Genomic DNA, 24,817 nt, shown 5'->3' with positions numbered 1-24,817 from the left:
CTGCTCTTAAACATGGGAATGCGTTTTTTTTTCTTGCCTTAAAAAGAATCCGGATCATTCATTTTCCTCTCCTGAGAGATCAGGGGACCTGGACAGTGTAATCAAGCTTTATTTCTATCCCTCTTTTGCTGGATAAAAACCAACATGGTAACAACATTTCTGCCAGGACAAAGTCAACTTCACCAAAATTGGGCTTTTTTTTCTTCTACAAAATAAAGAGTCGTTAGGAGAATTTTGACGGAATCCGAGGATCAATTTAGTTTTTGAATTTGCACAAGTGTGTTTGTCCGTGTGCGTGTGTGGACACTGTTTCTCAACACCCCAACCATCCCGCCACCCGTTCTGCCTCTCCCCTCTGTCTGGTGTTTCGTTCCCCAGGGTGATTTCCACTGCGCTTTGTGCGCAAAGTGAATGAATTATCCCCCACCACCGCCTCCCCCCTTTCTCTTTCACCCCTTGGAGAGACTGCTGCTTGCCATAAAGCCAATGAAGTCCACCTCTTAACAAAAAGAGGTGGACTACCAGGCACTCTTATAAAGTGCGCACTAGAAACTGAAGTTAGTGAGACAGAGGGAAGTTCACTAAACCCGGAGCTGTGTGGCCAAGTCCGATCGACCAAAACTCAACACAATATACAAATATACAAAATGAACTCGGTAATTTTTTACAGAAAAAAAATTATCATCATTACGGGAAACTCAATTGTGTTAAATTTCACCTAACTATCCGAAGAGGAAACACTGGATCATCCATGTTTATCCAAATCCATCCAAATTACATTTTGGGCTTCTTTCCATGACCAGCGACAAAGCACCGACAGACCCTTGTATCCACATACTCCTTTGACTACAATTAGCTGAGCACCACTGTTCACAAACTGTCAGAGTTAAATTATGAGGAAATAACAGGGCACAGATTTATGGCACAAACACAAGCCCCAAGTGTTTAGTTATTCATCCAAGCTTTGGAACATTAGACCTGGGATCTTTCCGATGTTGTGGGGCTGTGGCTGAAAGAGAAAGACTAAATAAATTGAGCACTGGACAAAATAAAGTGTGTGTGTGTTTGGGGTTGAGAGTGTGTGTGACAGACGGGGAGAGAGTGAGGGAGACGTACAGAAGGTTGTCCTCTGTCTTCCTCTCCGCTACACCCCCCTGCTGGTCACACGTGGAACTGACCAATAGTCCAATAGTCCAGTCTTAAAATTACTTCTTTCTTCAGATAAAAGTCACTTTGGTCCAGTAACTGTGGCACAGTGTTTTCATGGTTGAAAGGCGCTGAATTGGCCAACACTGATGGTTAGACATTGCTTAGGATAAACAAATCTCTTTGTGTTATAATGAAATGAGTGTAGGTGACTTCAGCACCCACACCTAAACCATGTGAGGGAGAAACTGTAGTAGGAAAAATACTAATACTACTAATAATTTTACTTTTGGATTCACATGATATTCAGCTGAAACTAGAGCGATAAAATACTGGGTTAAGATGGATTACTGCAAGAACAGAACAAAGTATTTTTATAGTGAAAGAAAATGGAAGACAAGTGACAGTTCCTGATAAACAGAAATAATGTAACATACAAAAGAAGACGGAAAATAGAAACCATGGAAGCTTAGATACCTTCACAATGCCTCTAAAATGATTCTGCAAAGGTAAAAAGAGAATCTAAAAATACTACATTTCAATCACGACAGAAGCTGGTAGATAAACTGTTCTTTACCTGTGAATTTCTCTCAGGTTGACCTTAACCAACATTTAACAATTAGAGCCAACAAGGCGGATTCCACCTCATTTGTCTCCCAGCCACAGTTCATCATAGGAGACCTACAAGCACATGTAGTCCTAACAGGGTGTGATAGCTTTCTAATGGAACTCGCACTTTGATCTGGTTTCACGCTATAATATACCAGAGTTTTAGGTAACAATGGCGTGGGAAAAGTGAAGAGGGTTGTGTGTGTGTGTGCACTGGGTGGTCTCCATACACATGAGGGGCAGTAGCAGCAGTAGCAGTGCCATTAGTGGTGTGTTGTCTTGCTAATAGGCTCAGTTTGGAGTCAATGGGCTGACTGGGGAAGAGGACCATCCATGTATTAGATCCCTCTCCATTCAAAGTCTAATGCCACCCTTCAGTCCAACCCCCCTGATGTTTTTAAATGCTGCCTCTGTGTGTATTGACTAGGAAGCACTTTGATAGCACCTGTGTCACTGCTGAGGCAACTGCACTGCTTCTTCCCCCCACTCTAGAGTGAAGACATTTCCCATGCAGTCAGTGTACCAGAGGGGGAAAGGAAGGTTTAAGTATGTTTAAAGGTGTGTAAGAAATACGGACTTTATTGAGAGTGGATTCACCCAAATTACAGCTGTACAGATAATTTTGATTTCACTTGTCTAATTTTCTTTAGATATCTATCTTTGCCTTCACAACCATACATACGTGGAGGTGAATGCTGTTTGGTTTGTTGTGCTCACAGCGCTGAAAAAGATAAATATGTATTTCAAAAGTTCAACAGAAGCAGCTTTTCCCACAATCACTGTCTCTTAACATTCTTTTAACAACTCTAACTATACCCTTCACAGTGAACATTACTTTCTACCAATAAAATTGCTGATGTTCTGTGGATTATCCAGAGTAATCTTGGTATTTTAGATTTAGTCCTGCCTGAAAAAATACAGGACCCTTTTTAATTTGAATGAGCCCTGTCCCGTGATGCAGTGGGGATGTTATCTATGAAGAAAATGGCACAAAAAAAAAAAGCTGTTTTGTCCAGAAAACTTCAGAACCTTGGAACAACACAACCTGATGTCAACCAGCAAGATGCTGCACACCATGAACTTCGTATTTCTACTGTTTTACTCACAATCATTGCAATGAAAGACAGAATAGATGCTGCAGAGATAACTTTCCAGAACTGTAAAATCCTGTCTCATGCTATGCAAAGCCTTCAAACTCATGGATCAAATACTCAAACTGGACTTTGTGGATTACTCAGTATTCCATGTCTCACTGATACCGTAAACTTCACAGTCTCACCGGTGATCACATTTAATCGTTCATCATTATAATTGCAAGACAAACACTAAAAATACAGTCTTCACGTTACGACTAACGCAGCCAACATCACAGCCAACACAGTGCGTTTCCATCCCACAGCCAGACCTCCCCTCACTGACGCTGTGACAAGTGTTCAGCTTTGCGTGCTGTATATTAACATCGGGTCTTGTTCTGTTTTAAGCAGATTTCTTAGCATCCGTCTGAACTGAGTCATGTCCTAGTGTTATGAAACCCCTGACAGCTCCCCTAAAATGACAGTAAAGTGATAATGAAAAGCCAAGCTGACAGCAGAGGGCCGCGGCTGCCCTCTCGCAGCCTGCTTTCACCCCTGCTTGGCTGGGTTTATCCTTAAATCAAATCCCACTTTTTAAAAGTCTAAAATAAGAGGGCAAGATTGAGGGTATGACAAGCTGTGGGTTCCTGTTCTGTTTATGTTGCTTGCTGGCTTGGCTAATGGGCAATCTCTGTAAAAATCGGGTAGGGAAAAAAAAAGGTGCTGTAGAGAAGACATTTTCATTTCTGTTTGAGCTGGTTGGTGTATTTACAGATAAAGACAAGTTTTTCTTGCAGTTAACCCTTCTCTATTTTATGGCTTGAACCCGTAATCCTTTGATATTTTAAGGCAGCTCATACTTGACCCTCCCTACCACCCAGTGACTTAAGCAATACAGTGTAAAGTCCTTTACACCATGTGGGACTTAATTCCTTAAACAAACCATGTTTGAATGTGATTTACAGCTAATCTGGACAGGCGACGGTCATTTCTATCTTTCCTTTAATAATTTACGATTGGTGGAATTTATAGCAGCGGCTCCCCAGCCCTGCATGCCGCCAAATCCATATGTCTGTAATATAATGAGATTTTAGCACAGCGAGATTATAAATTATGGTGTGATTTGTTCTCTTGCTGTTTTGTCAGGGCATAGCCTTTGAGTGTGTGTGTGTGTAGCTTGGGGACATGGCTGGCATTTGGCTGCCACGACGCTCTAATTGCTGACGTACACACAGATAGATGGGACCTGATGGTTAGTGTCGCCACTGGAGGGAGGGAGGCGGAGAAGGGAGGGGAGAAAGAGAAGAGGACACAAGAAATAAAAAGTGCAAGAAGAAGAGGAGGAGGAGAGGGGAAAGATGAGGAGAAAGAAGAGGCATAGCCGGCCAGAGGAGAGGACTGGGAGGAGGCAAGGGAAGTGGGGCATGGATGGATGGATAGATAGATGGAGACAAGTGAGGAGGAGAGATATTGTCTTGTGGCAGTAGACGCAGCTGCCAGCAGCTACACAGCCAAGCGGTTAACCACACTGAAGGAGCCACATTTAGAGAAAGGAAAGCAGAGAGGAGGGACAGAGACTCAGCCACATTCATCTCACCCTCAGATCCGTTGCTCCAGGGAGCTGTTGGAAAATGAAGAATTACATGGCCCTGATCAGATTACATTACAGAACAAGTGATTACATGCATTTGACTCTTGTACAAAAGAACAAAAAATGAAGGAAGGGAAGGGAAACATACATGATCTGATTAATTATGTAATTATGTGGTATTTGTTCTGGCTATGATACATGGGCAACATTCTGAGGGAAGGTAAGATGGGTAATTTCATCAATGTTTCACTGCTTGCCATGTATCCCTGCTGTAATATAAATGCTGATTTTGTCCCCAGTCATCACTTAAGGACTTGGAAACTGTAAACTTAAAAACAATTGCAGTCATTATATTATAGCAAAAAAAAGGTGAGTTATAAGACTTATAGCATTTAGAAAACAGAATTGAGGCTGAAATGTTTCTTAGTTTCTCATATGCAGATTGTTCTACAAAACCAGGGGTTCTGTTCAATGCCAAATTTTTTTGTCTGTTTATTTTTTTTTAACATCCAGTGCCTACATTTTTGCTTTCTATAGTATCTGTGCATAAATTCTGTACCTGGAAATTATGGTAAGGATAGGGAAAGACTTCGCAAATAAATTGTGGTTGGGAAATTTCTAGGGTTCAGCAACTGAAGCCCTTGGTTAAAGATGAAAAAGGTTGGGACATTTAACAAAAAGAAAGACACATGTACTACATACACATCCTCAGTGATGTTACAGAGTTCATCAAGTGTTTCAGGTCTTTCAACATCATACACCCTCACTCAGGTAACACCACCAGGGTTGATCACACCCTGGCTTGTGACCCAGCAGCACTGGCCCATGGATCCCTCCTCCTGATCCAAAGCAATCTACTAACCCTTTCTGCGGTCTCCATGGTGGACTAAATGGCTTTCCTCTTTTCACCTCCAGTGATGTCAAATTGAGTGTAGACCTTGCACAGTAAACAGCAAAGCCTCTGCACCCCACTTCAACAGGTTCACAGCACACCTTCCAGCTACTCCTCTGAAAAGAAGCAAACTTGTCCACCATTTCCCCCTCTTCAGCACCACAGCCCTGGCTTTAACAGGTCTGAAACTCATCCTTGCCCAGGAGATTAGCTTTTCCAGGCCCTGGAGGAGCCATCTACCACCAAGCGCTGATTATGTGGTGACAGTGAGGTTGTCCATAGAGGCTCTGAACCTCTGCAGTGACCACCTCCTAGGCTTCCTTCCAGGTGGGATCTTTGGTTTTGAACTCCACCACTGGGAGATGGTATATCGGAAAGGGTTCTGAGGGGTCCTAACTCTCGCTCTCTATCTGGGTCACTCAGAGTGTTGTGCAGGAAGTGGTCTACCTCTTCCTTAGAGCAGGCAAGATGGCCGCTGCACTTTTGTCTTAATAGCTGCTTTGTGAATCCAAATGGATTAGATTTAAATGGAGTTTGCTTCTTCGCTCTCTCTCACCTCTGTCTCCTGTGTGATTCTGCTAAACACAGGGCCACAAGCTTGTTCCTGATGATGTGATGGAGCTCAGCCAGTAGTGGTGAGTATCAGTAGCTTCATATTGTGAGAATGATAAGTGATGAGGAAAGATCTCATACAAAAGGATCATGTCAAGTTCAAGTTGATTACTGTGTGAAAATCCTAAAATACCCTAGTAGTAGCAAATATTCAGTGCACTGGTAGTGGATAGAGAACCACTCCTTAAAGTGACCTTTGTTAAAGATTTCCAAACACGTGCCTCTTTCGGTTTATAATGACTGGCAACACAACTTTGTTCCAATGCTGTGAAAGGTCGAAGGCAGGCGGTCTGTGTGGATGTTTGGAAGAATGTGACTCTGACACAGGAAAATGATTGTTCCTCATCCCAAACATTTCCAACATTCAGCATTGGTTTCTTTTGACCATGACCATGATCTTTCCTCAACCTTTACCAAGCAGTTTTATTTGCTTAAAATGAACTTGCTCTTACCAAAGCAATGGTCAGTCAGAAATTTCTCATAGCAAATGGGTTACAGTGGTTGTATAAGCTATTTTGGAAGGCAGGAGAGGGTAGATCAAATGGATGTAGATTAAAAAATGGAGATCTGTCTTATGTTAGACGTCACATTCCAAGCACATGAATACTTTTTTTTTTAACCATAATAAATAGCATTGTGTTTTCATATGCATGTAATAAAATTTTGGATGATTGTTATTGATATTGTTACCTTTGTTGAAGATTTCCTAACACGTGACTCTTTTGTGACATTACATTTAACACATCTATATATGGATCACAACAAAAACTAGAATATCTGAAAAAAATACTGCAAAAATAGTGCAAAAATATGGGTTGGAATATTGGGTTGGCTTCAAGACCGGGAACGATCAGAGTGTATTTCCTCCCTCGTTTCTCTGGTCTCTCCGTCATCTTCAAACATCCGTGGGGAGTGACTTGTTATTTGCTCTGAGCTGTCTGCATGGTTTGGCTTTTTGATTAGAGAGAGACATAAAGAAAGAGAGAGGAAGACACAGGGAGAGAGCAGAGATAGTGAAGAGAGAGATAGCCTTGAGGCACATGTCAAGCAATGTCACAGATAATCACACATTGTCTTAAAATAGCTTTGAAAATGACAATGTTGGGGTGGGCTGAGGAGGGTGATGTTGGGGTTGGGGGGACGGTGTGAGAGATGCATCAGAGCACATGTACTGTAATTAAAGACCAGATAAAGTTAATTTCTGACAACTCCCCGGGGGAACATTTATCAAGGGCAACATATAAAAAAAAAAGTCTCATCTGTGAAAAAGAAGAGAGGAGCTGAGGGGTCACATGAGTATCTAATGTGTATCTGCTTTGTTCTCTGAAACAGAGATAAATATGAGGGGGGAAACTACAATGACAGAGAAAGAATGAGCAATTTCCTCAGTCAGTCAGGTGAAGATGGTGAAGTGGTCTCCTTCTATGATCATCTACCCAGTAAAACCATCCTATTTCATAGTCCAAGTAATCCCCATATTACTCCACTGAAACTGTACCTGCTGCTATAGTCTGGGGCGCTGGAGAATAATTTGAACACGCTGATTAGAAATACACCTCATTTTTTTCCCCAGAATTAAATCATTACACAAGTTTTGGATTGCCAAGAAATCTTAGTTGTAAATGGATGAAATAAAATAGTAAAATTGATTGTTGTTATGTTTGCCTGTTTTAAAACAAGACTGATGAAAACGTTCCTTGTGTCTGTGACACGACCCATTATGGGTTTGACAGAAAAACAAAGTAGAGGCAGCCAAACTGAGAACAATTTCAATTTCAAGCAAACTAAATTGAAACTTTAGCATCACCTCAATGGCACAATAAGATTTCAAATACACCGCTGAGAAACATTAGAAGAAGTTATGATCACTACTGAGGCCTTAACTTGTACTTGAAAAGGAAAATAAAGTGAGGGAAAGCTTTGACTTCGAAATTTAAGAGAGAAGTTGGGGATTTTTCCTCTTGACTACATGTTTCTTCCAAAGGGTTCCACAAACTGCTCGTACCCTCAGGCCGTACTAACTGCACATGGCTCCTTGTTGACGATCAGCTCATTGGTCTGTGGGAACCCTGAGCAAAACACTCCAAAAATCAGGTAACCACATTAAAGCAAGTAGAAGTCAGCACACCTGCTGTACAACTATGACATACACAAACTATAAAAGATTTAACAATGAACTGCCAAGTTCGTCTTCTTCTACAGCAACTTTCCTTTGTAGTGTTGGAGAGCAATGATAACCCCCCCCCCCCCCCATGGACATATTCATTGTCTCGGACAGTGCAAACACAGCCTCAGAGAAGACTGCACAGGGACTGCTGCAGGTAGCATGTTGGAGCCTTTACAGGTCTTCAGTTAACAGCATGAAGAAGCATTTCTGCACTGGCTTCAAGATTCAGTTGTGGTGAATGACACTTGGTCCTAATTTCAAAAGCACTAACTACATATTAAGAACAAAAGAACCGAAGGGGTTTTTCAAATCTCTCTTATAGCATTAGCAGTCATGTTTGAGTGAGGGAAGGGGCTAACAATGCAAAAATGATTACTGAACTGATGATAGAAATGTATTCCTTTTGTCCTCCTAAGTGTGAAGATAATAACTGACTTTGACAGTGACAAACCGGCAAACACTTCAAACTCGATCTGTGCATCATTTGCTAAATGCAACCACAAACAGCAGTTAAAGGATGATGACACACTGAATTTTCCTTCATTTCCTATGATCCTCTTGAGTCGGTTTCAATAAATGACCTGAATCAGAATGAGACAAATGGGACTACACAACAGAAAACACAAACATGGTGAGGTGGAGTGTTTACTGCTTGCTCTTCTTTTGTAATAAAAATACTGAAATAACATGATATGCTAAAATGCAGTAGTCACAGTAACTCAAGAAGAAAAGAGCCACAAAGTGAATAAGTAACAATAAATAAGTTACAAGCAATTTTAGGTGTAAATTTGCTAAATCAGCTAATATTTGCCACCATAAGCTACTAGTTAAAACAGAAGAAGCAAAGCTGAGGAGTTATATATATATATGACCATGTTTGACAATTAAAATTATCCACAGATGCTACACAGTGTCAGCTGTTAGTTACTGCAGGAAAACATTTAAATACAAATATGATGGAATAAACAAACACTCCTGACTTTTGTATTTCTAAAGTCCACTTGTATTTTTTTGTTGAAATGATTTGCCCATCTTCTCTATAGCTGGCAGAAGCTGGTAGTTAAGCTAAAAATAATGTTTATTCCTGCAGATGTTTAATGGTCCGTCAAATGGGATAACAAGGACGGCTGATTTGTGGGCCTTTCTCTGCAATTACCCAGCCTTCCCACTTCCTCCCTGTTTAAATTAAACAAGCCATTGATTTTATGCTGAGTATTATTGTGCCATATTCCTCAAGAGTGCTTTTGATAGAGATATGGAGTGATTGAACTCAGACACAAAAGAAAGACAGATATATAAAGACTGAAGCAGAGCTAGGAGGAGAAAAGCAGATGGGAGAGTGGGTCTGTGGTTTTTGTTTCATTTGAAAGATGCGATGAAAATGTTCATTTTGTGCACTGATTAACATTAGTGCTTCTTTCTCTCAACCCTGCCATAACACGCGGGACTGATATTTAGAAAACAGAATTTTGAAGACACACACATGCACTGGTGTGACCAGCTAAAATGAGACAAACACAGAGATTCAGGAACAAAAGGTGACATGTAAGATGTAGTAACTTGCTGCTTGTAGCTTCTTCTTGTGGGATTCAGGTGAGTGACTTTAAGCGGACTTTGACAAAAGTTGGTCGGCTTCAGAGCTACAGTACACTCACCATGTGATCAAAATGAAGGGATATACCACGGAAGATGCGTTTTTAACAGTTTATAGATGATATTACAGTTCAGAGACACATCTTTCACATTGGCTCAGCTAGATCTGGATCTAAAAGGCACAATATGAACAAACCGACGTGCATGTAAAACACGTAAAAATCTTACCAGACCATACGTAAAGCTTACCAGTGTGACTGTTCAATGTGAATGAGGAAAAGGTTTTTTTCTTTATATCACTGTCCTAAAAAATATACTCAGAGGCAGCAAGAAACTTGCTACAGCACATAACGTTATTAAGCTGACCAGCCCTTTAGGTCTATGAGGCTGTGGATGAACAAGGTTCACAACCCACCTGCAAGTATTTACTACAGTCCTGATCTCATATGCCTGACCCAGCTGAGGGTAACAAGATGCACTTTGTGATTTGAGATAAAAAGAACTCAACTTCTATTTACATTTGTTTTCCAGATTTATAACCCGCAGACACCCGGCAATACTGTATACCAATAATAATACACACACAGGGCCATGCTCTGTACTGTCTGTAAATTTTGATTTCTCTTCCACTGTGTTAGTCATGCTTCTACAGGCGATTATGTTTCATTGTTGCTTCTGAAGGAAAAATGAGATCACCTCTGACAGGTTCATCATGCAGGCCTTCTACAGGCATTTTGCCTGACTTGATGGCCTGACAGTCAGTGACTCTATTAGCCATGTGTTTTCATCCAAAACACAGAACTGTGCTACCAAGGTTTCTAAGCACATGCACACACCGCAGACACCGCCGTCACTAAGGAGTGAAGATTACACAGAGAAGTCAAGTGACAAATTCAAGTGGCCAGAAGAAATATCAATTCATTTAGGACCAGTGAGCAGCAAGCCAGCTGTCAGAGAGAGAGGGAGCGAGAGATCAAAAGGGCTTATCCCTGATATGACAGATGCATTAGACACAAGAGCAAGACAGTTAATTTTGTGTGTCTGAGTGTGGGTGTATGTGTGTTTATTGGCAGCATGTGTCTTTGTGGAAGACACTGAAGAATCAAACAATCAATTGGCTAAAGCCTGTGTATTGTGTTTTAGAATAAGAGACAGATGAGCGTTGTGAGCACAATATGTACAGTATCTTTTTAAGTTTAAAGACAAAATCCTCCAAATGTTAACACTGTCAAAATGCAGCTATTGAATATTTCCCTTACAATCTTGTTTTTAATCATATTTTTCTCATTCTAGTGGGAAACTGGTGGAATGTAAGAATAGAAAGAGATGTCAAGATACTTCCAGTGAAGCTACACAGGGTTTTAAAACAATCAAACTGAAACAACCACAACAATCTCCAAAGAGACCTAGGCCATGCTGAGTCTGACCTTGGCACTGGATCAAAAAACCCACCACAGATGTGACACTACTTATATATTTTTGAGGTGATGGACATCAGTTATGGTGTAATCTGTGCTGTACCTGTGTACAAACCCATTGCAGGTACACTAAAGCCGCTTTCACATAGGCATAAAAATCTAAGAATCAAAAACTACCAACACTCAACTATAGTTGTAAAATTTGAAAAATGACAAAAAGCCGTGGATCTGTGTTTGTTTGCAGAATTAAGTGCTGTCACAGAGTGTCTGGGTTCACCCTTACAGAGAATTGGAATTACCTCTGAGTAGAGCTAATTAACGTGTTTTGGACATCTGATCAGGATGTCTCATGGAAGTTTACCTGTAGGGGTTTTGGTTATGTCCAACCGGGAGGGGACCACAGGGAAGATCAATAAAAGGATGGAGGGATTATCTCCAGCCTATACATCCCATCTAGCTTTGGACAAAGCTAGGGAGAAGGGCATTTAGGCTACTGTGCTTAGACTGCTGCCACCATGACACTATGGATGGACAGATGGATGAATGGATGGATGAAGTTGCCAAAACCAAACTGAACTGGACATTAGCTGGTGGATCAGTGAGGATGGAGGAGTCACATTATGGCCAAATATGCTTTATTTATTCCTGCTGCTCCACTGACATGAACTATATTTAAGTCAATCCACAGTTTATTGATCTTCACCCATGTTTATAGCTTTCATCTTGAATAGGAATCATGGTCTAATCCATGTTTTATAGTTAATATGCTGTCATTGTACTGAATGTGTTTTTCCATAATGGCCTTGTGATTGAAATAATAGTAAAATCAGAGCAACATTGTCTATAATGGGAATGGTGCTGCTTATGGCTAAATCAATATTCATGTATATATTAGGCCAATAGTTTTGCAAGAGGCAATTACCGCTGTAGTGAAAAGGTGTCATTGTGTGTGAAACAAAATGACTTGGAAGTGTAGACGATTTTGATTAGGCCCTTTCAAGGTGATCTCAGGACATTTTTATGTGTCACTTCTTCCCTCCTCTTCTCTCGTCTCTCTCGTTCCTTTGATGAAAGAACAGAAGTGTACAGATGTTGAAGTGTGCTGACATGTCCTTGTGGGGGGATTTCAACCATGATGCTAATAACAATAATTAGCTCCTAAGTGTTTGTGGAGGGGGAGGAAGAGACATGAATATTCTCTCATTGTGCATGTGTGTGTGTGTGTATGTGTGTGTTTAAGGACAAATGGCTTCCCCATGTCTTTTTTAAAAGGACAAATTAGCCATAATTGCTTGTTTCAGGGGTCTTGGGATGAAGGCAGCTTTTTGCTACTTCATTATGCCACACACAACACCAACACACACACACACACACACACACAGTCAGACTATTGAATCTATTAACAACATAATATTGTGACTATTTATGAGCAACACAGCAGTTAAACGGAATCAGAGTGCATTTACTTCATAATGAAAACTGCTGACTTACCAACGACTAATTGCAGTGAATGTAACTGTTTATGTATAAAACTTCTATTAATGCGATTTAGAAGAGGTTAACATATCGAACTACTACAAGAAAAGAATTCTGTGTTTAATTGCAACACATTAGGATTAATTCCTTTCATCTTTTCACTTGCACTGAATGCATAGGAACTAAATCCATACACCACTTAAAGCAATCAAGGGGTGGAAATTTCCTGATGCACAAAGACAGACTCTCCCATCAGCTTTGATTAGCGTTACAGTTCGTCTTTCCTGGCTGTTAGATATTTAAGAAATTATTATTAATAACAAAATAATTTCCACAGATTAACCCCATTCTGGCTTTATTCCTGATCCCCTGGCCTTTAGGAAATTGATCTGGGGAAAGATTGATGGCTTTCCTGCTGTTTTAAAACGTTTGTCCTTGCTGGTCTGTTTTTTTTCTATTCGTCTTCTATTGTACCAGAGTTACGTACCCAGACGTCTGTTTAATGATGCAGATGTATCTCTGAATGTGACATTGAAACAAACTCAAAGCACATCTGAGATTATTTGCTTTTAATTCACGTATTTCATGCAGCTTGCCTAATGAATTTTGTTTTGCAAAGGATTATTAGCATTAAGGGAGGTAATGTAGGACGCAACAGTTATGCACTTTGTGAACAAATTTTACAAGCAATGTCAATGTCTTCACTGTCATGATTAAAATGATAAACATGCTAAACATGTCAAGATACTAAATCATGGGACAGCTTTTATGTTTATAAAAACAAATTATGGAACAGTTGTTTAAATGAAACAAAAGATTTTTAAAAGAAATAAAGCTGACTTTAAATGCTTGCTTTAAATGGGAAACACACAGCAGTCTCCCGTGTTAAAGTCAAAGGATTTGTCGACCCATTCATTGGCCCTGACCACCTCCCTACCAGGACTTTGTGGTTCTATAACCTGACTTCTTTCTTGGCAACTAGAAGGCTTTGTTACATGAACACAATTACGGGTCAAAATAAGCTGCTTACTCAAACAACCTATGGGGTCATTTTTTATGGGAGGACAGTCTCTGTCACACAAATGTATAAAATCAGATTGTGGATTTATTTAGAGAGCTGGATACATTTAAGCTTGCAGATAATTTTCACCAGTGGGCACTTGCGGTTGTGCAAAGAAAATTGTCCCTGCGGCACAAAAAGCATTTTACTCACAGATCACCATTAATAAAGACACGAACTGTTGACTCCCCCGAATAGGGGTCTCTCTCTCTCTCTGTCTGTCTCACTGTTTCTCTTTGCAGATTCATCACCACCACTGGAATTTAGGGCTACCCATAAGACCTTGTGAAGAGACAGAATTTAAACTGGTTAAACTGTAACATGGCGCAAGATTGTACAAGATGCAATCTGTCATTAAACACAAGGCTTTGCACAACAGAGTCAACTTTAAGCTCTTATTATACTTCCTGTTTCCTGCATGTAAATTCTGTTTTCTGCACATGTCTGTGAGTAAATATGTGCAGCCATCCATGTGCAACTAAAAATGCATGAACCATACGTCCTGCCTACACATGTGTACATGTTCACCTATGAAAACAGAACCACTGTACACCCTACTCTCTTTGCCTTAACCCATTTTGGAGTACATCCTGCCATTTACTGCCAATTATTTTCCCAGAGGCCAACAGTGGTAACCATTACAAGACACAAAAACCATAAAACTGTTGACAAGACACCTCACCATTTATTAGATGTATAATGAATCTTGATACCACAGAGATTTAATACTGGTAAAAGTTACTCAGAGCTGGATTTTTTTTGTTTGTACTTGACATCATCTCACTTCTCCCACCGAGGTCTTCTCCATTTAGCCTATAATTTTAGCCTCGCAGGTCAATGTTGAATGTCCCTGGTTAGTGTCCACAGCCAGGAGAAAGGTGATTTTTGGATGTGCTGCCATCATGACAAGTGTGTTGAGCTAAAGGATGACATTGGACAGGAGCAGAAGTTGCCCTCATTATCCACGGGAGGAAAACCTGATGTTACCTGATTTTTGAAGGCAAGAAAAGAAGTCTTTGCATTGCAAGTGTGAGGGTTGACAGAAAAGGAAAAAGATGCATAGTGTAAAGTATTTTAAGCCTTTTCCACGTACAAATGATCCATATGTTGGACTGGGAGCCACAACGGTAAAATATTGTAAACATAATTGCAAGTCTGTGGGTATTGCTTGTCCGCACTTATACAATTCTGTAACATAAATCAAAATGATCAAATATGACATATACTGACACCAACCCTGTGACATCAAGCAACACAAGTCTGCAGCATGCATGGCATGCAAAAAAAAATTAAAAAAATGCATGTCTGTTCTGTTCACATATTTTATGAATGTGTCATAAGTGAGGAACCTATAGCACTGTGGCCCTCTGGGATATGTAGTTCTAGTAAGTGCTTCACAGAGGGGATGTACCCCATGCTTTATGGGGTATCTAGATCCTTAAAGAGCCTCATCTTCAAGGTCCTAGGAGTCAACCAGTCCCCTTTAAAAAACATCAGCTCCAGTGTCCTTTGGGACATGGAGTTCCTGATAGGTTTGTACCTTGTAGCCAAAGAATTGTAAATGTTGACCGAGAGGATATCAGTTAGTCACCTCAGAGACTGCAGGGTCACTACAGAGGATTTCCATTTCCTTTAAGAGGCTGAATGAGCTCTGCACAAACATGAGCAGATGGATGGATAGATGGGTGAATGGAGAGACAGAGAGAGAGAGAGAGCAAGTTACAGAGAGAGGGAGGTAGCATCCTTATTTATTGTTCATGCATTTTTAAACAGCAGACCAGCAGGGTCAAATGAGTAAACATGACTTAACCTGAGGGCAAGAAGAAAGGAAGAAGAAGTGCAGGAGCAATGACATAATTGGATATGTACTGTAAGTGTGGCTGGATAGAGAGAATGTAAAACTATTGCTGTTTGTTAACAAACAAACAAACAAACAAAAAAGCCTGCATGAACAAATGAGTCAGTTTTGCAAAAAAAAGTGAATGGAATTTATAGAATTTTGTGTTCCCTAAAGACAGTCAGACTGTCATAAAAGGTTCTCTTTGTTCTGCAGTTCCACCTTTTTTTTTTTTATCATCCAATTTTTTTTTCTCTTCTTTTTGAATCTTTACAGCCACAAATTTACTGCAGTGAAGATCTTGGTGTGAAGCCTGTGTATTTAGGGGGTGGCAGGGTCAAACTCTGCCCTGCAGGTGTCCTGACCTCTGACCCTTGAACTTCGCATACAAATACACACATGCGCAAAAATGCACACCTGCACACACTGCCTCCAGCATATGACTGTGACTGATGTCTCTGAGATTAGTTATATGTCTCCACAGGGAGTAGAACACAGCAGCCAGTATGTCTTTCTCAGCGTGTGTGTGTGTGTGTGTGTGAGGCAGAGAGACAGGGAGAGTGTGTGGGGGAGAGAGAAGGTCTGCATTGATTTGACAAACACAGGCTAAAGACACGAAGACTACGGTGACCTTTGGTCTTTTCTGTGTGTGTGTGTCTGGGCATGGGCATGACTGAATGATTTGCTATGTGTGTGTGATTTTTTCCTGTGTGTTTTGTGACATCATGCCACTGTGTATGTGATGTTTTCTTCAAACAGGGCCCAAAGTTTAAAGGTCTGACAAGATTCAGCTCTATTTAGTATAAATGCCAGACACCTATAAAACTCAAATGGCTCGAAAAGGTAATATCTGAGAATATCAGGCTAATGCATGTGACTCCTGACAAGAAAAAAGAAGAAATTTGTGTTAATTAGAATTACAATAAACCTGCACAGCAGAGAGTAGGCCGACAGATATGAGGGTGTATAGCCTGCGTGGCCTCTTCCGTCCCTCACCCTCATCTCCGTTGCCATGGCATTGAGGTGTGATTAGAACTCCAGCTAACCAACATGGCTGATGATATTGACTTCCTGTCTGCTTCATGCAAACAGGATGTGACAGATTTAATTTGTTTGTCAGCCCACCTTAATTTAAACAGAAGGCTGGAAGTAGGAGAGAGGCAAAGACTGAGGGAGGAGTGAGGGAATGAATCGCAGGTGTTTCCAGTCTTATAGTGGCTGCTGTACACACAGAACGAGTGTGTGGCGATCTTTAAATACTCCCTTTCTTTCTTTTCTTTTTTTTAAAATTGCACACACCAATCAAAAATTTAAAAAAAATGGAAATGCCCTGAGAGATAAGTACAGAAGAGTGTGTGAGGAAGAGGAGGAGAGTGAGGAAGGAGTGTGTTTGTTGGTACATGTAAGAATAGACATACTTAAACTCGGAAAACAGACAGAGAGGAGAGAAAGAGAAGAAGGCACAGTAGATTAAGCAGGAGAGACTTGATTGTGACATGATGGTGTGAGTAACAAAGTCTGAGAGACAGAAACACAAGAGGAGGGACGGAAAGGGGAGAGGGATAGAAAGCAGAGAGGGGGAAGTGGAGGAAGAGGAAGGTGACTCCACCTTCCAGCTTCAAGACAGAGCATGAGGCAGATGGACAGTCTGGACTCGTGTGTGTCTGAGAGACAATCCTGATGGCGGCTGAGAGTGAGAGTGTGACAGTGAATACAGAGGGCTGCATTATTGTTTAAATCATTGATTGCTTCCCTTTTCTCTCTTGTTCTCTCTCTAGCTATCTATTTATCTATCTTGCTCCCTCTCCTCTATGCTGTTCTGCTTTTCAGTCGTTCTTGCTTCTTCACCTCAGACGTTTCTGTGTCCATCACCCAGACATCCTGTCTTCTTGTCTTTGTTCTCACCCTTCCCTCTCTCTTTCTGACAAATTTACTGTAACCACCTTTTCATGCTTTTGTCGTTTCTCAGCTGCTGTTTTTCTCCATTCTCTTCTTCTCATGGTTGTTGTTACTATTCAAAGGTTCTGAAGCCATACATTAGTTTCTCATTAGTTTCTCATTACTGATCTATTTCAGTTTACTAGAGGCACTGTTAACTGTCCATTTCACTGAAGGCTGCCAGGGAAGTTGTAGCTGTGTTTTCTCTGTTCGGATTAAATGTTAAGATAGATGAGATATGTCATTAAGTGTATTTCCATTCACCAATTTAAGTGCATTTTTAGTTTGTGGGGAAACACCAGACATTCAGAAAAAAACAACAACCAAAAAACAGTTAAAATATCTCCAAAACGTTTGAGTAGAACTGAGGCTGTTCTCAGAACAGAGGTAGGAACTAGCCAGTATTAGTGTGGTGTTGCTAATCAAGTGTTGGGCCATTTTCTGAGTGTGCAGGCACACGCAGTGCTCCTTCATTATGTACATTTTATGTGGGTTTCAATTTAATTTTAAATGGATAAAATTACACTCAGGAATCTATAATGATAAAGTGAAAACATGTTTTCTCTATTTTTTCCCTAAAATCATTAAAAATCAAAAGCTGAAATCTCTAATTTACATAAGTGTTCAAACCCTTTGCTGTGGTCAGGTGGATTCTATTTGCTTTAATTATCGGTGAGAAGTGTCTCGAACTGAATTTGAGTACCTCTGCGACAAACTCAATTGGATATAGTTTCGACAGGCACATACCAATATATATAAGGTCCCACCATTTACACTGCATGTCAGAACAAAAACCAAGGAACTCTTTGTAGACCTCACAGAGGTGAGGCATGGATCAATGCTGGGGTATAAAAAGGGGTGTGCACAGTAGGAGCACAGAGCCCTCAATAATCGTGAAATGGAGTTTGGAACCACCAGGACTCTCCCTGGAGTTGGCTATCTGACCAAACTGAGTAATAGGGCAAGAAGGACCTTGGTCAGGGAGACATCAAAGAACTATCGTTCTAACAGAGCTTCAGAGGTACACTGCAGATACGGGAGAACCTGCTGGAAGCATGACTATCTCAGCAGCACTTCATCAATCAGGCCTTTATGGTAGATCAGCTAGACAGTAGCCACTTAGAGTAAAAGGTACATGACAACCGGCTCACAAAAAATGTGGGGCAAACACAAAGCAGTATGTCTGTGGGCCCAATGTCAACAAAATAAAAGGGTTAAACTGATATTGTATGTCAGTTTTAAACGACAGTGATGGGGGAGTCTATCCATTGCTTTTCCTGTTTTGATAGTTTTAAAGTAAACATTTTCCTCTGTTTCATACACTAATCACCTTTATTGTCACTCAAAGTAACTTTGATAAAAACAGCCAGGCTGCTCACATTTCTCCTGAATTCCCTCGTGTGCAGACCTCAGCACATCTGTTGCCAGTTGTAGAACATATTTCCCAAACATTATTTTGGTAGCCAGTTGGGAAGTCACCTTCCTTCACGCCAACACACTGCCACAAGGCTGTGGTTCTGGTTTGTTACCACGGAGACGAGCACGCAGAGCGACGGTTGCAGTGTGGCAGCGATGCTTGTCTTGGCAGGGAAACGGCCAGCGCTGAGGTCGAGTGACAGCCAGACACGCACACACTCACACACTCTCTCTCTTTCCTCAAGGCTCAGCAGGCAGGGGGTGTGAGGGAGGGAGTGTGCGCGCGTGTGTGTGTGTGACAGTGTTAAGCAGGCAAGGGTGACAGTGACATGACACTGGTGAAATAATTATGAGTCCAAAACAGGGCTGACAGGGAGCAGCCCGTGCCCTTCAACTATCTGTCAACTGTCATTAACATAGAGCCCTGATACACAGCCTGAGGAGAGAGAGAGAGGGAGAGAGAGGGACAGAGAGATGGGAGAAAAAAAGGAGAGAAGACTATGAAACTACAGAGAGGAACACGGCAAAAATGATCCATCTTAGAAAACCATTTCATCTCAAACTGAGCCCTTGCTTTCAGGATAAGTTAACAGGAATCAGCTCATCTGCGTGGTCAGATCGCTCTCGTTTAAATGGTTTGAAATGACTTGAAATAACATATGTAGTGACTGGAGTATTTGAACACAGATTGGAGAACAGATGAGGAGGAAGATAAGAAAGAGAAAGTTAAGACTGGGAGACAAGACAAGATGAAGGGCTTTAACTGCTTTGTTTCTTAGTGGTATAATCATAGAATTTAAGTGAAGTGTCATTTTCTTTTTCTTCTTTTCCTTTTGCTCATAACAGCTACAGCCGTTCAGTTAAAAGACAAAACACTATACTTTGAAATGTTTACAGCAACGTAGCACAGCTTATATATGAAAGGGGCTGCGGGGGCATGTTTCTATGTGTATGTGTGGCTTCAGGCCAAAATAACCCCAGAAGTCACCCTGTTTATAATGTGTGGATTCTACTCTCTGAACAGCAAATACCAAGGGTCATGGGCAGTGGCACTGTATGTGGGAGTGAGTGTATGTAGAATAGTACAACAATTTCCTCTTATTCTCTGCAATATGAAAGCATGCCTTAAGCAGCCATTCTATAACAAATGACAAATTCTTCCTCCAACCCAGGAAGAACTTGTGCATCTATTTACAGCCCCAGCAAACACACAACAGGTCGAGACGACACGTTGGTTTTATAAAGACTAAAGAAGAGAGTCAACATTGTTGTTTGACTCAGTGACACTGAACTCATACACTTTTTTTCTCCTGCTTCAACTCCAGTCCATCATTTCCCATGTAATCCGTTTCTATCCAGTGTATTTGGGTTTTGTGGCTTGCATGTGGGTAATTGAGATTTACTGTATGTGACTGAGTGAAGTAAACTAGGAAGGAGCCTCCTTTTAGTTTTCAAAGATAGGAGAAGACAGAAACAGAAATTTAAAGAGACGTGTGTATGGGCAACCCTCTTAGAAATTACATACATTATATACAACTAAAGTGCCAGGAGGTGGCTGGGGTAGATGGGAGACCCATGAAGTGCATGACATCACACCAGAGACAATCACAGAGTCAGGTTTAGGTAACAGAAGTTGGTTGAGGTCAGAGAAAGACTGTCGTTTTGGTGAAATGTAAATAAATACAATGTGAAACCAGACCACAATTTTTACCTAAACTTAACCCAGTGCTGTAAGAGTCTACATAAAGTATTCTGAGATGTTCAGTTTCAACATATTTGCAACAAGCAAAGTAAATTAATGACTTGCTCATTGTGTTAACAGAAAACAGGATCTGGTCGCAGTTACAAAACTTTGCTGTTGCAGTTTAGTTGTATGTAAATATAAAAATAGAAATGTGATTTTTAGGAGACAGGGTTCTTGTGGGAAGGAGCAAGGGATGAAGAATTAAAGCAGAGTGAATTAACAAGTCTCGTTTTAAACATATGAATTGTAGCAACTGTTCAAATATGATGCTCATAAATAAGGGTAAATACAACACCAGCACAAAAACTAAAATCTAATGTATTCAACTTCCACAATTACTTTTAACTTTTCTCAGTGATTTTTTATTATTTATAAGTAAAAACAAAAGACCTCAGAGGTAAAAACACTGTTGTCAAATACCCCATGAGATCTCGTTGTCCTCCTGTAAATGTGTGTAAAAGTGTTTCTAAAGCAGGCTGTGGATTGATATGTGGATTAGGCGAAGACCCAGGTGAAATATGTCAGAACACCCTGTTACCAAGAGTCAGGGTGTAAAACGCCTCAGTGTACATAACTCTTCTTAACGGGGAGTAAATCCCTCCTCAAAACAAGAAGACACACAGTACATTTCGCAACAGTATATTTGGAAATAAATCTCACATGATGCACCATGAAACACTCACAGAGACGACGAGAGAGAGTTAAGGAGGAAAAAAAAAAGAGAGAGAGAGAGATGAGAGGGGGATTTATGGACAGGAGCGATATCCCAGTGCCTAAGATGAGCAATATGGCCAAGAACAGACTGACGGACTGAAAACACAAATAAAGAGCCATTTTTATGACGTGAATGGATGGGTTCCCTGGAAGACACTTGGCTGGATTTTATTTGGTGGCGGCTTTGGCCCGAGCCACTACATATTTCTGTTTTATGAAGAGACTCAGCGGCTAAGACAGCGGCTAACAGAGTGGTGCGAACCCTCTCACCTCATTTGGATTGGTGGAGAACACAGGAGGAACGTGAGGGGTAAAAAAACAGGTGAAAGGCAAATACAAAGAGAAAGAAAAAATATTTTTTAAAAAGTGTGGAAAAGAGGACGGTGGCCTAGTTTATGAGATACATAAAAACACAGCAGGGTCAAAAGTTTAGAATTTGTCTGTCTTAGATGGCAGTAGTCCAGTTGGCATTTACCTGTGTTCCCTAAATTCAGACACTTGTCTCTCTTATCTGTTTATTAATAGACTGATCTCCTTGATCAGAAAACCTCCAGATCTATTGATCGATCAGTGCTATCACATTCTCAATTAAAATCAGAAGGTCGACTGCAGAAGCTCGATACACGCCAGTCCTTGTCATATGTCTTTGATAAAACGCTGTGCGAAATTGTTTGGACAGTGGGATGAGTCACGGTATTGTAAAACAAATTCCTGTAGCTGGTAAAATAGTCATCACTGTAAAATTAATTGCACCCGTCGCCTGGATCTCTGACAGCGAACATGTGACAGTTGTTGCTTTCAGTGTGAAAACCCCAGTGAAAGCAGAGACGACTCAATCTATTCCTCCGCCTTTCATACAGTATCTCTTTCAATCTCTCACACACATGCTAATCGTTCCCTCTCATTTGCATCCTAATGATTTCACTCTTCCTTTTTAGTCCTCGTCCGATCCCTCTATTAAGTTATCTGCCGCTCGAGCTCCCTCCCTTGTCTTTGTGTAGGTGTCTGGTGACTTTTCTGTCTGTGTGTCTGGTGTAGGCTTTTTATGGAGGTTATTATTTGGTACCAAGGGGTAGGATTTCAATAGTGTGTTTGGTCTGTTATAGGAAGGAACCACATGAAAATAAAAATTAAGAACAAAAAAAAAAAAAAAAGATACAGAAAGCACCATAAGCTAAAAGTAAAGTTATTACAGCATCACGGAATGACCTTATTATTTCAGTACAAACTGAATGAAGACATAACGTCAGAGTCAGTCAAAACCCACAGATATAAATAGAACCTAAAGTGAAATATGGTTCAGAAAGACATACGTGATATCCTGAAAGTTTGTGGAATCAGCACAGTCTTATGAGGACACAGCTAAAAAGGCACTGAACTGCACAATAGATTCCCTGTGGACTCTATATAATCTATACTACACGTAGCCTATAGCATGTGGTATGGTTGCTAATGTGTGTGTGTATTTATGCATTTCTTTTTATGGGCCTCCCTGTGTCCTTGGTGCCTACAGGAGCCGATTACACTGCAATTAAACTCTACACAGACTTCCATCTCTGTGATGTGTGTCTGTGAGAGACAGGGAGCTGGAGTGTGAGTGCACATGTGAGTTCCTTCTCTCACTGGAGGGATAATAAGCAACAAATATACAAAAGCAATAAATTAATGGTGTGGATAATTAACCAGCACCGTGGCTTGAAATGCATGACAGGGCACCAGGCACCATTAGGGAACTCACAACTGTATTGTGTGTGTGTGTGTGTGTGTTTCTGCATGTGCCTGTCGTCGCTTCAGTAAATGTGTATACGGTACTACTCATTTAAGAAGTAAGAAAAGCCAACAGGGAGAAAAACACACATATGCCATGTTCACATCAAGGAGGACATTACTGTAAATATGATTTTCCTACAGGTACATAACGTTCATTACTGCTTGCAAATCACAACCATCTGCACCCTTTGCACCTCATGAATTAGTATCTTGGAGGATTTTGGTGACTATCTGAGGTACTCCGTTGCAGTATTTTGCATCAGCTGTCACAAAAACAAATTGCCTCTTGCTGCCACATCATCAGGTTGCAGAGAGACACTGAGACATTAAATGACACAACCCAGACTGAAAACTGTGCGTGTAAGTATTGTCCTCATAATGATTATTGTTTGCTTACGTGGCATTAATACATGTTTGTAACTTACATGGCTCTATTTCCCTGGTCATCAGGGTTAACTGGCATTTTATTTTACCCTAACCAATCAGTAGAAAGTGACATATAAGCCCTGCTGATGTAATTTTTAGCCAATGCAGAAGCTGCAGTCGTGGTTGCTAGTAGCAGTTTTTCACAACTTTTCACAACTAAAACATTGATTTAAGTGTTGTTATTTCTGTGATTCAATTTACAACAACCTGTATACGGCGTCAATCTCACACAAGTTGGGCAACATTTTTCTACTATTTAAAAATAAATTGTTAATAATAAGGTTTTTCAGAAAAGCACCCCCACCCCCTTTCTCAAAATCCCCCTGTGGCACTCAGACAATTAGCCCAACATAATATCATCCCATTCAACACAAAAAAAAGAAAGAAGAATGAAAGAGAAAGGCTAGAACATTTGAACAACATAGATACAGTCTATACACATCAAGGTACATTATTTACCGAAAAGCTCAAATCAGATACTGTTCAAACCAGCAGCTGTGTTGACTGGGATTTAATGTCATAATAATTGTCTCAAGTGGGATGTAACTTGATTTCATTTGGCCAGGTAGGTTTTGTAGGTGGGTATTCAGATCTCCAGCTTAGTGTTATACACTTCCTTGCAGCTAAAAGAGCAACATTCATGTACAATTTATCCCATGGATCTGAAATGCTTGTCTCTAGTAGATACAGGCAAAGGGGCCCGAGAATATCAATGTATTGTGTCCAATTTTCCGTTGGCATTTTCAATGGTTGTAAGACGATAGTGATTTAGCCCTCATATAAAACTCTGATATGGTTGAGTATTTTTCCAACCAGAGGAAAGAGCTGTCACAGAGCTTTATGTGACTTGCTGAACAAAGTAGAGATGTGGGCTATGATTCAGAGGTCTGGGACCAGACTAGTGTTTCGGTGTAACAGATTAATCAAGTTTGGGTTTTGGTTACGTAACAGCCTTAAAGGTGACTGTGATGAGGAGAGCAGGCAACTTACCAGAGCTGTACAGTAGGTTTCTGCTTCTTGATGAAACTTTGGAGAACTGAGGGGTTATCCAAACTTCTCCAGAGCTGTGGCATCTTCAACAGCTGCTACAAACCTACATCATATGCATCATCTGTGGGAACAGGGAGAATAATTCAAAGTGAGTCCAATTCTCTGTTTCAACAGAGGCCTCTCTCTCTTTTTCTCTGTGCTGTAGCTCCCTCCTGCACATTTGTCTCGGGGACAAACTGACAAAAACACCATACAGTATTGAGGTTTACAATCATGCCCTGCAAACTGATCCTGTCTAGAGTCCAACAACATAGATTTTCATTTAGATAAAACTGTGTTACCTGA

General features: G+C 40.7%; 1 protein-coding gene across 1 annotated transcript in view; it reads right to left on the bottom strand.

Annotated features, from left to right (window-relative positions):
- rnf220a (ring finger protein 220a) overlaps positions 1 to 24,491 on the bottom strand; it is a 191,579-nt gene extending 167,088 nt beyond the window's left edge. The window contains exon 1 of the mRNA XM_041054711.1: positions 24,473 to 24,491. The gene's annotated coding sequence lies outside the window, so the exon portion shown is untranslated. The remainder of the gene's footprint in view (positions 1 to 24,472) is intronic.
- Between the last annotated feature and the right edge of the window lie 326 nt (positions 24,492 to 24,817).

This window comes from Toxotes jaculatrix, chromosome 14 (assembly GCF_017976425.1).
Source record: "Toxotes jaculatrix isolate fToxJac2 chromosome 14, fToxJac2.pri, whole genome shotgun sequence".
Classification (NCBI taxonomy): domain Eukaryota; kingdom Metazoa; phylum Chordata; class Actinopteri; family Toxotidae; genus Toxotes; species Toxotes jaculatrix.
The sequence above is the reverse complement of the archived record's forward strand: the minus strand, read 5'-3'. Positions and strand labels throughout refer to the sequence as shown.